Source organism: Lactuca virosa, chromosome 5, assembly GCF_052849685.1.
Source record: "Lactuca virosa cultivar CGN04683 chromosome 5, Lactuca_virosa_CGN04683_v6, whole genome shotgun sequence".
NCBI classification, from domain to species: domain Eukaryota; kingdom Viridiplantae; phylum Streptophyta; class Magnoliopsida; order Asterales; family Asteraceae; genus Lactuca; species Lactuca virosa.
In genome coordinates this window covers 78,957,074-78,969,309 of record NC_136430.1, presented here as the reverse complement: position 1 = coordinate 78,969,309, position 12,236 = coordinate 78,957,074, and the positions used below count along the sequence as shown (strand labels likewise).

The following is a 12,236-nucleotide window of genomic DNA, read 5'->3' as shown; positions in this document are numbered from 1 at the left end:
TATATTCGTTCTGTTATAGTATCTTAGTATGTTCTCTTTGTATAATGTATAGTATGTCTCTCTGATGTATTGTATCTACCTCCCTGTTTCTCTTTATAGTATGTTCTAACATCTAGTATGAACTGAAACTCTAAACTATACCCCTTATAGTTTACTAGTATTTTACTTGAACTGTTATTGAAAAGACTCATTTTTCTACTGAGTTATGCTTCTACTTTAAAAACGAAGTTTTGTTAAACTATAAAGTAACATAACTTGAAAAGAGTTTTTGAAATGTTTTGATCACCTATTAAAGACATAAGCAATCTTTTGAAAGATGTTTATAACAAATAATTACACAATTATCATTGTGTTAAACTTGTATTTCCCCCTTAAAAGCATTTAAAACAGTTAAAAGATTCATTATAGGGGTATGAACTCACCTTTTGTGGGTGATTCAAACGAATACGCGCGTAAGGATGAGAAGTTCCACGAATGAAGTCCCGAGATTTAACGAGTCCTAACTGACATATAATGTCATATATTGACATAAATATAGTGTTTAGAAGCAACCAAATGCAAGGAAACACCTTTAGGGACTAGGAAACACTTTGACCAAGTCTTAGAATCACATGTGATTCACTTAAAGGGAGTGTACGACCATATGAAGGAGTGTGCGGCCATGGGTGTGTGGCCAGGGAGTGTACGACCGCACACTCATGGTAAAGAGTGCACAAAAACGTTTTCCAAGGGTAGGGAGGCTTGTGGAACAATTGCTCAACAAGTGGTGAAGCTGGAATGCACTTTGAAGGCCCCTTTAAGGGTGTTTTGAGGGGTGTATGGCCACACCTGGGTGTGCGGCCGCACACACCATTTGATCATGAGTTCTGGCATTTCTAAGGTGCTAAACTAGTGTTCTAAACAAGATTCAAGCATAGGGAAAGGTTACTTACGATCCGGAGGCTCGAGTTGGCTCAAAATCACCAAAAACAAGTGTGTGTTCTTGGTGTTCTTGGTGAAATGGTTGAAGATTTGAAGATCTAGCCAAAATATGATTTCCAATGGATGAAATCAAAGGATGTTACCAGTTTAAAAGGATTAACAACAAATCAAGGGAAGAACACTTACTATCTTGAAGATCTAGGCTGAAAATCGGATGATAGTTGAGAGAGAAATCGTGTTCTTGGCTTGGGAGGGTGAAAAGGGATGAATGAAGGCTAAGTCCCAACCTTATACATGTGAGTGTGCTGCCAGGAGAGGGGTGTGCGGCCGCACACCCAAGTGTGCGACCGTACACTCCTAATGTTGGAGTGCACGACTCGATTTTAGTGCTACAAGTGTACGCGATCCATTCCTATACTCAATGCTTGAATGTACTGAGCTTTAAACCTTTAAACGGACTCTAAACAAGGCTAAATGATTGCAGAAACGAGTCTGACACTCAGCGGAGTTGACTGGCTGAGCTTTACAAGTCAACAATTTTCGGGTTGTCATAGATAACTAGTATATGGAAAGGATACTTACGTTTTGGAAGCTTGAAGGGGGTGATTACGGCCCAAAGAACTAGTGTGTGTTCTTGGTGTTCTTGATGATTTGAAGATCTAACCCAAAAGAGATGAATTCACGGATGAAATCATAGGGTTTTGCTAGATCAAGAAGGATATCAACTAATAATGAATGAATCACTTACAACTTTGTCGAGAAATGGAAGTGTTCTTGATGATACTTGAGAAAGAAATGAGTGTTCTTGACTTAAAGATGTGAGAATTGAAGAAAAATGAAGGAAATTCATACTTAAGGAGAGGGGTTCACGGCTGCCAAGAGTTTACGATCGTAAACTCTAGTTTGCGGTCGTAAACTCCTTGTGATGGAGTTTCCGGCTTGAATGCAACACAATGAACTCTAGTAGATACTTCCTAACACCCAATACTTGAATGTACTAGGCTTAGAACACTCAAACAGACCCTTAACAATGCTAAAAGATAGCAGAAACAAGTCTGACTTTTGTTTGAATTGAATGGCTTTACAAGATAGAACTTTCGGGTTGTCACAGAGATAGACTTTATGGCAAATGGTAGAGATAGCCTTTATGGCTAATGGTAGAGATAGCCTTTGTGGCTAATGGTAGAGATAGCCTTTGTGGCTAATGGTAGAGATAACCTTTATGGCTAATGGTAGAGATAGCTATTATAGCTAATTGATATATGTTATGTGGTAGAGATAGCTTTTGTAGCTAATGTGTTTTGTGGTAGAGATAGCTTTTATAACTAATATGATATGTGGTATGCGGTAGAGGATTGGTGAGGAAAGTATGGATAGGTGTGGAAGATAGTATGGGCCCGTACTACTGAAAGCACAGGATCCATACTCGAATCAGTGAGAGTCTTGGAGAATCTAAGAATCTATGGGCAGGGAGAATTCTTGGTTATACTCTGATAGTGAGGGTAGTCGCTTTGTCTCATGAGGATGAGCACACATAAGGAAGGACCAGGGTTTGTTCCCGGCTCCGGTGGTGAGCCAGTTAGTGGAAGGACGGTCAGGATTTTGAGTTCGCCTTGGATCTCTTATATCAGGCGGTAAGGGTTGACCGTGCGATCTATTGCACATTCGATATTAGAGATTATTATCTTGGTAGTAGTTCATTGTAACACCCAAAAATTTCATGCCAAATTAAAACTTTTTCAAAACATTTAAAGCACATGATTATTACAAACTTATTTTCAAAATAGTATATTGTCAGGGTATCCCAGAATCAAATCATAAAATCATAAAATGTGAGGAGTGGTACGATCATGCCTTTGCCTTCCCGCGATCATCCGAAGTACCTGAAACAATAATCGATAAATGTAAGCTCGAAGGCTTAGTGAGTTACCCCCAAAATACCAACTCCATACAATCATAATCATGACATATAGACTATCAGCATGCATAATGAGCCTTCAGCCTGACTGGACCGCCCCGCAGGCCTTCAGCCCATCTGGACCACTCCCCGAGCCTTCGGCACGTCTGAACCGCCTCGCAAGGCCTACAGCCTATCCGGACCGCTCGTCGGGCCTTTGGTCTGACTGACATGCCCTCCTGGGCCTGTAGTATAACCGGACCGCCCTGGGTATGTTGGCCTTCAGCACAAAGCAGGTCCGCCTCAACCCAAACCCCAATCAAACAACATGTGCACATAATATCATACGCTAGCATATATAACAGTCAACCCGATCTAACAGATCACTAATCATGACAACATCCCAATAACCGGGATACAGAACTAACCGGTCACTAACATAGCATCATCCTATAACCAGGACACTGACCTAACCAGGTCACTAAGCATAAGCATACCACCATCCTAACTATCAGGATGTAATCAACACCATGTCGTACCATAATCTAGATACACATAGATAAAGGGCCGGCCTTGGTGCCTTAGACCCTGTTGATATAGTGATGATAACTCACCTCTCAAGTGTCGCACTGAAGTGATAAGCTCAACTCTCGGATCACCAACATGAACTCCTCCACCTAAAGTTACCACAAAAACCCTTTTCATAAATTTCCAAATTACCAAAATACCCCAGAGGTCAACTGGTCAACCCTTGGTCAAAGTCAATGTCCACAGTCAAAGTCAACAGTCCATGTTGACCCAACTCGTTGAGTGCAGTTCACCGACTCATCGAATCCTTCCTGAACTCGAGAAGTCATGAAATCCTAGGTTGACTCGTCGAGTTCCCCTATAACTCGTCGAGTTCATGCGTGTCCAAAGGTTGGGAGAAACCCTAGCCGACTCGCCGAGTCTTTCGACTGACTCGTCGAGTCCAAGGCAATCTTCATCGGACTCGCCGAGTTGTTCATTCAACTCGTCGGGTACAGGACCATCTTCATGTGGCTCGTCGAGTTGACTATGCAACTCGCCGAGTCTCTTCAGACCTTCATCCATACAGGTACTTTTTAAGCCATGCAGCGACTCTAGATTGCAGATCCAAGCTTCTAAGGCATGTTTATCACGTAAAGTTGCAAACTTTACGTGCATGCAAGGCCCTAGAGACTCTAAATGACCAATCTAAGCTTATAATGGAGATTTACACCCTAGGAGAGTCTCATTCTTGCAAGAGTTGGAGGCTTTATGGACTTGAAGGCCCAAGAGAGTTCAGATCTGAAGTTACAACTTCAGATCTTGGCTTATACCCAAGAAAAGCTTCCAAACATACTAGAAAAGCCCTAAAATTTACCCAAAAGGGATCTAGAAATGAAATGAGGTCAAGATAGCGATTTGATACCTTCCAGAAGATGCCAACTAAGATAGATTTCAGATCCCACACGTTCCTTGCTTCTGGATACTTGCTCTCCAAGCTCTTTTCTCCAAAAATCCTCTTCCAAAGCTTAAGAATACACAAATGGTACACACACACTCGATTTAGGGTTTGAGAGGGACAAGAAGCAGTAAAAAGGGGGGCTGGGGAAGGCCAATGATCCTTTAAATAGGGTGCAATACCCCATAATTTAGGGTTTCATCTACCAGCTCCTACTCGTCGAGTCCCTTCTTGGACTCGGCGAGTAGGTCACTAAAACATGTGGACCAACCCGCTGCTACTCAACGAGTAGGGCAACCAACTCGTCAAGTAGCCCTTGAAATCAAGAAAACTCTTATATTAAATCAATACCTGAGAATCGGGACGTTACAATTCTCCCCCACTTGAACTAGACTTCGTCCTCGAAGTCTGCCGCGGCGAAAAGCTCCGAATATTGCTCCCGCAGCTCTGCCTCTTGTTCCCACGTCCACTCAGACCCCCTCCGATGCTCCCACTGTACCTTCACCATAGGTATCTCCTTGTTCCGCAGAACTTTCATTTTCTTTTCCAGTATGGCCACAGGCCTCTCCACATAATTCAGGCGCTCATCGACCTGAATATCATCCAATGACACCACTACCTCCTGATCCATAATGCACTTTCGCAACTGCGACACGTGGAAAGTGTTGTGGATCCGACTAAGCTCCTCCGGTAGCTCTAACTTGTAAGCCACCTTGCCAACCCTGGCAATGATCCTGAATGGCCCAATATATTGGGGGCCTAGTTTTCCCCTCTTCCTGAAGCGGATCACACCCTTCCAGGGCGAGACCTTCAGAAGTACCATATCACCGACCTGAAATTCTAACTCGGATCGACGCCGGCCGGCGTAACTCTTCTGCCGACTCTGAGCGGTCTGCAGCCGCTGCCTAATCTGCTGAATCTTCTCGGTAGTCTGCAAGACTACTTCCATGCGACCCATCACCCTGTGTCCGACCTCACCCCAACAAACTGGGGTGCGATATCTCCGCCCATACAACAGCTCGAACATCGGAGTGCCAATGCTAGAATGGTAGCTGTTGTTGTAGGCGAACTCCGCAAGCGGTAGGTGGAAATCCCAGCTCCCACCAAAATCAATGACACACGCCCTTAACATGTCCTCGACGGTCTGAATAGTCTGATCGCTCTGACCGTCTGTTTGGGGGTGAAATGCTGTGCTGAAGTGCAACCATATGCCCAGCTCCTTGTGGAACTTCTGCCAGAAACCGCAGGTAAACCGAACATCCCGGTCGGAGACAATGGATACCGGAACCCTATGGCAAGCTACGATCTCACGGACGTACACGTCGGCCAATTTCTGAGCCGAAGAGCTTTCCCGTATGGCCAAGAAATGGGCACTCTTGGTCAATTGATCCACGATGACCCATATAACATCAAACCCCTTTGCCGTTCTCGACAACTTGGTAATAAAATCCATCGTGATCTATTCTCATTTCCACTTGGGGATCTCCAGGGGCTGCAGCTTGCCATGTAGCCTCTGATGCTCGACCTTGACCATCCTACAGGTCAAGCACCTCTCGATGTACCAAGCGACCTCTCGCTTCATGCACGGCCACCAGTAGCTCAAACTTAAATCTCGGTACATCTTGGTGGCCCCCGGGTGAATGGAGAAGTGAGACTTATGAGCCTCCTCCATGACCGTCTGTCTGACCCCACCAGTCATCGGAACCCACACCCGACCGCATCGAGTTAATAATCCCCGGCTATCCTGCACAAACCGGGTGTTCTCACCCCTGATCCTCTCCAGCTTCCAGTTTTCTGGCCGCATGCCCTCGATCTGAGCATCTCTGATCAAACCCACAAGCGGAGAATCCACCACTATCCTCATACATATCGATGGGGTGGAAGTCCCAGCTGACTTGCGGCTCAGAGCGTCCGCCACCACATTCGCTTTACCGGGGTGGTAAAGGATCTCGCAGTCGTAGTCCTTGACTACATCCAGCCTGCGCTGCCTCATGTTCAGGTTTGGCTGATCCATGATATGTCTCAAGCTCTTGTGATCCATGTATATGGTACAACGGACCCCAAATAGATAATGCCTCCAAATTTTGAGAGCGAAAACCACTACTCCCAACTATAGATCATGAGTAGGATATCTCGTCTCATGCGGCTTCAACTGCCGAGATGCATAAGCTATCACCCGTTCCCTTTGCATGATGACCGCTCCTAGTCCCGTGATGGACGCATCGCAGAATACCACAAAATCCTCGACTCCCTCCGGAAGAGTCAAAACTGGAGCCTCGCATAAACTCTGTCGGAGGGTCTCAAATGCCCTCTGCTGCTCAGGGCCCCACTGGAAATCCACCCCCTTCCTCGTCAGACGAGTGAGGGGTACTGCAATCTTGGAGAAATCTTGTATGAATCTCTGGTAGTACCCTGCCAATCCCAGAAAACTCTTAATATCTGAGGGAGACTTCGGAACCTCCCACTGCATGACCGCCTCGATTTTGGCCGGGTCGACCAAAATCCCATCCTGGTTAACGAGGTGCCCTAGGAACTGGACCTCTCGTAACCAAAACTCGCATTTCGAGAACTTGGCATAAAGCCGTTCTCGCCTCAGAACACCCAATAACTCCCGTAGATGCTCCTCATGCTGCTCTCGGGTCTTGGAATACACCAAGATATCGTCGATAAATACTATGACCGAGCGATCGAGCATCGGTCTGCAGACCCGATTCATCAGGTCCATGAATACTGTCGGTGCGTTGGTGAGCCCAAACGGCATCACCACGAACTCGTAATGTCCATAACGCATCCGAAACGTGGTCTTCTCCACGTCCTCTTCCCTTACTCTAACCTGATGATACCCGGATCTCAAATCGATATTGGAAAACCAAGATGCACCCTGCAAGTGATCGAAAAGGTCATCTATCCTCGGGAGTGGATAACGGTTTTTCACCATTAACTTGTTCAACTCCCGGTAATCAAAACACATCCGGTGCGAGCCATCCTTCTTCCCGACGAAGAGGATCGGTGCTCCCCATGGGGAACTGCTAGGTCGAATGAACTGCTTGCCCAGCAGTTCCTGCAGCTGTGACGACAGCTCCTGCATCTCAGGTGGTGTCAACCGGTACGGTGCCTTGGCGATAGGAGTCGCACCTGGCACTAGGTCGATCCTGAACTCGACATGTCTCTCCGGAGGTACTACGGGTAACTCCTCCGGGAATACATCAGCGAATTCCCTGACCACCAGAACATCTGAAACTGAAACCTGCTCTCTGGCCCGCGTATCTACCACATACGCTAGATAACCAGCACATCTGTGGTGAAGGTATTGCCGAGCCCTAGCAGCCAAACAAAACCCAGATCCCAACCAGGTGCCCTCGCCATAAACAATTAGTTCTCCCCCACTTGGGGTTCGAACTACAACTCGCTGACCCTCGCAATCTATCATGGTACCAAAATGGCTAAGCCAATCCATCCCTACGATCAAGCACACCTCCCCCATGGGAATCGGTATCAAATCAATCGGAAAGGACACTCCGAAGATCTCCAACTCGCACCCTCGATAGACCGAAGAAGAAGAAACTCCATGTTCGTTGGCGATAGAGACTCGCAATGGACACTCTAGCTTGCCTACTAGCACTCTGAACTCCTTACTAAATGTCTGAGATACAAAAGACCGACTCGCCCCCGAGTCAAATAAAACCAAAGCAGGCAAGGAGTTCACTAAGAACGTACCTAACCACAGGTACAATGGATAAGCATAGGACATATATAATAAATGAGATAAAGGATAGAAACATACCCGCAACCACATATGGTGATGCCCTAGCCTCCTCTGCTGTAAGCTGGAAGGCACGCCCCTGGGCCTTCGGAGGCTCTGCCCTAACTGGCCTCCCATCGGTAATCCTCAATGTAGCCGGCGCTGGAACCTGCGTCGAACTGGCTGCGAGCTGCGGACAGTTGGTCTACACGTGACCAACCTGATGACAATGATAACATATCCTCATATCCGATGCAGGGGCGGACTGGCGACAGTCCCTCGCATAGTGCCCCTCCCTACCACACTTGTGGCACCGACTACTCGCTCGACAGGCTCCCGAATGACCCTTGCCGCACTTTCCACAAGTGCGGCCCTCCTGGCCTCCAACCCTAGAATTAACGGTCTTAGACCGCTTTGGCGCCGACTGCGTCTGTGCCGGGGCCTGATATGTGCATATTTAGCTATGTATTTAGTATAGATTTTCATTATTTGTTAGCTATTTATTTACATATTATGTACAAAAGGTACTTAATAGTGTGCAAATTGTATTTTCAGTCCAAAAGATATGCTCGGAAGCAAAAGGAAGCAGGAGAAGCAGTTGGAAGTTCGGGAGTTGAAACAAAGAAGAAAAATGCCAAAAACAAGAAGGACTCGGCGAGTCAAAGCTTGACTCGACGATTTGGATCAAAGATTCGAGAAGTTCTAGAAGTCCTTGCCGTACACGGATTTTTAATGAGGGACTCGACGATTTGGGACCTTGACTCGACGAGTCACCTCTTTTCCAGAAAAATATAAATAAGGACTTTGAGATCGAGATGGGGACTACTCTGGAACCCTAGGAGGCTCAGATTGCGATTGAAGATACTGCTAGACAACTGGCCACTGCTTGAATTAACCATTACAAGTCTTACTTAACCCGAATTAATTAACTAGGGAACTTATTAATTTAGACAAATGGCCACTGCTTGAATTAATCTGTTTTCTAAGGATTAGCGATAACGAACGTGAACCTAATCATCTCAATCGGTAGCCAATGAAAAATTAATCCGATATATTTACCATAAAATCAACCATAGGATCAAATGATTCGAACCTAGACAGAAGTCTTTTTTATCATTGAATTTAGTGGCAATTTAATTGTTTAGCTGCTTAATTAAGTACTAGGTAAGTTTTAGTTAAGTTTCTAGTCTTGCAAAACTAGAGAAAACCCCTCCTATTTTATTATTTGTTTTAGATAATATTAGTAATTAGTTTAATTTACGTTCCCTGAGTTCGATACCCTACTTATTTAACTATACCACAATTGATAGGTCTACTGTCTTTGTGTGTCTAATTCGTAAGCGAAAAGTAGGATAAAACTAGTTAGTTTAACCCATCATCCCCGCAACTGCCACCTTTGAACTTAAAGGTCACATACTTGCCGAACTTAAGGAGATTCCATTCTACGGGAAGGATCATGAAGACGCATACAAGCATCTTGACGAAGTCAATGACATAGCCGACTACTTCAATGTCCCTAATGTGGCTCGCGACACTGTCTTGCTTCGTATGCTACCTGTCACATTCAAGGGAGATGCAAAGGATTGGCTAAAATCACTTCCCCCAGGATCCATCACTACATGGGCTAAAATGAAAGAAGATTTTATAGACCAGTTTTGCCCCCCTTCAAAAATAGCCAAGTTGAAGAAAGCCATAGCTAATTTTGAACAACAAGCTAGAGAGTCACTATATGAGGCGTGGGAAAGGTACAAAAGCTTACTGAGGAATTGCCCACATCATGATCTAAACAGCCAACAAGAAGTCTCCATTTTCTATGATGGAGTAAATGTAACAACTAGGCAACTCCTTGATTCGCAAGGACCACTCACGAAGAAAGCACCCCCGGTGATAAAGGCCCTAATTGAAGAATTCTCTAAGCACTCTAGAGAATATCATAACCCAAGGAATGAGCTGAGTCGGGGGCGGTGAACTCAGTTAATGATAGCATGGCAGCAATGATGGCTAAACTAGAGAATTTGGATAGAAGAATGACTAAGATGGACCAATCCATCCATGTCATTAGGGTCGGTTGAGAAAATTGTAGAGGGCCTCATCTCACTAAAGATTGTGATCTAGACGAAAACGGGAACCGGAGGGTGCAAGTGTGCTATTCAAGTGATGATAGGTATGATGACAATTGGCGAAAACCCAAAAAGGATTGGCTTCCTTATGATGAGTACAAAAAAGCAAAGGAGGAGAAATTTAAGCAAAAAGAAAGGGGCTATTATAAAAAACAGGAACCGGTGCTGGAGAAGAAAGCCGATTGGGAAGAGATGTTCACAAGATTTGTAGCCGCGTCTGAGAAGAAGCATAATGATTCAGATGCTGAAATGAAAGAGCAACGAAATATGCTTAGAGAACATCAAGTTATGATGAAGGATCGGCAAAATATGCTTAGGAATCAGCAAGCATCTATTCATAACATCGAAAAACAGCTAGGTCAGCTTGCACAACAAATCAACCAAAGAGCACCCAGTGAACTTCCTAGTAATACCGAGCAAAATCCAAGAATGGCGCATGTGAATGCAATAACAACAGATTCTGAGCCAATTTACACTCCTCTGACCGCTATCCAGAAAAATCCCAACAAAGTGCGAACAGAAGAAGAAAGTAGCTGGGATTTGAGTAAGCCCGACTCGACTCGCCGAGTATCCATCATGGACTCGACGAGTCGACAAGATGATACCAAAAACTACTCTCTTTTGAAGCCTTACTGACCCTCTTTGCCATTTCCGAGCCGAGCCATACCTGATGAGCAGATTCAAGAATATAGGAGGTTTATGGAGCACATAAAGGCACTCCAACTAAATATTCTGTTTGTTGAAACGATATTACAAACACCGAAATATGGTAGTTTACTTAAAAATCTCTTTACCACTAGAAGAAATATAGAAGAAGTTGCTGAAATAGTGCTAAGTGAACTACCAGAAAAGAGGGGCGATCCGGGAAGCATCACCGTACCTTGTCAATTTGGGAACATAATGACCACACGAGCATTGACGGATTCGGGTGCAAGTATTAATATTATGCCATATTCCTTCTTCCAAAAGTTAAACCTTCCGGTCCCAAAGCCTATTCAAATGAAGATTCATCTAGCAGACAAAACGATAATACATCCAATGGGAGTATGTGAAGATCTCCTTATCAAAATTGATAAATTAGTATTTCCGGTTGACTTTATAATATTAGACATGGAGGAGGACTCTAAAGTACCAATCATTCTTGGGCGGCCATTCTTGAATACCGCTTGTGCCTTGGTAGACATGCGTGAATCTACACTAACATTAAGGGTGGGAGATGATTCGGTAATTTTTGAAGCAGAGGAAAAGGAGAAGCCCAAAGAGTCAAAAGAAGATAAGGTTTCCTCCATAATTTTAGGTGATGAAGTATTGGAGAGAGAACTTGCTTACTTGCAAGAGGTCAATCCAAACCAATTCTTATTATCCTTGGAAGAGAATTTTGATGCCGAGGGAGATCTGGAGGAGATAGAAAGGCTGGTCAAGGAAGCTGACTGCAAAGAAAACCTCAAAAGTGTTGAAAACTCTCTGACTCGCTGAGTCATATCTGCTGACTCGACGAGTACCTTCGAAAATACCCAATCTGCTGGACATGATAGTCTGCAAGCCGTTAGTACCCTTTGTGAACCAGATTTGCAAGTTTTACATGATTACTTGAAGAATCCTATTAAGAGAAACAAGGCTGTTAAAGATCGTATCGACTTTGAGGATGCACATTTGTCTTGTCTTGAAGCAATGGTAGAGAATGATGCGGCTGTTCAAGAAAAGGATGGAGGGAGTTTGGAAGATAAAGGGGATCTTAAAAATGTGAATGGTGATAATCATACCTCTTCTATTAAATCACATATGCTAGATCGAGAAGAGATGACAATCAAAAGCAAAAGAACCAAGCATCGTGCCATTGTCTCTACTACGTGTGAAGTTTTCACTTTCAAAGCACCGTATTCTGTAACAACCAAAAAGGAAATCAAGAAAGATAAGAAAGGAAGGGAAACGATGGAGCGTGAAAAGGAAAGAGTGGAGAAAAATAAGCACGATAGAGGGAAAAAGCGTAAAGTTGAAGAAATCACTGCAAGGACGAGAATGGAGGAATTGAAGAGGGCATATAAGAGAAAAATCTACTTGTACAAGACCAAATACAAAGTACAAAAATTA

At 44.4% G+C, this 12,236-nt stretch overlaps 1 non-coding gene across 1 annotated transcript; it reads right to left on the bottom strand.

Annotated features, from left to right (window-relative positions):
• Window positions 1-9,702: 9,702 nt before the first annotated feature.
• LOC145118037 (small nucleolar RNA R71) lies at window positions 9,703-9,809 on the bottom strand. The gene has a single exon (XR_013713021.1). It is a non-coding gene; the product is annotated as a small nucleolar RNA R71 (small nucleolar RNA).
• Window positions 9,810-12,236: the final 2,427 nt, after the last annotated feature.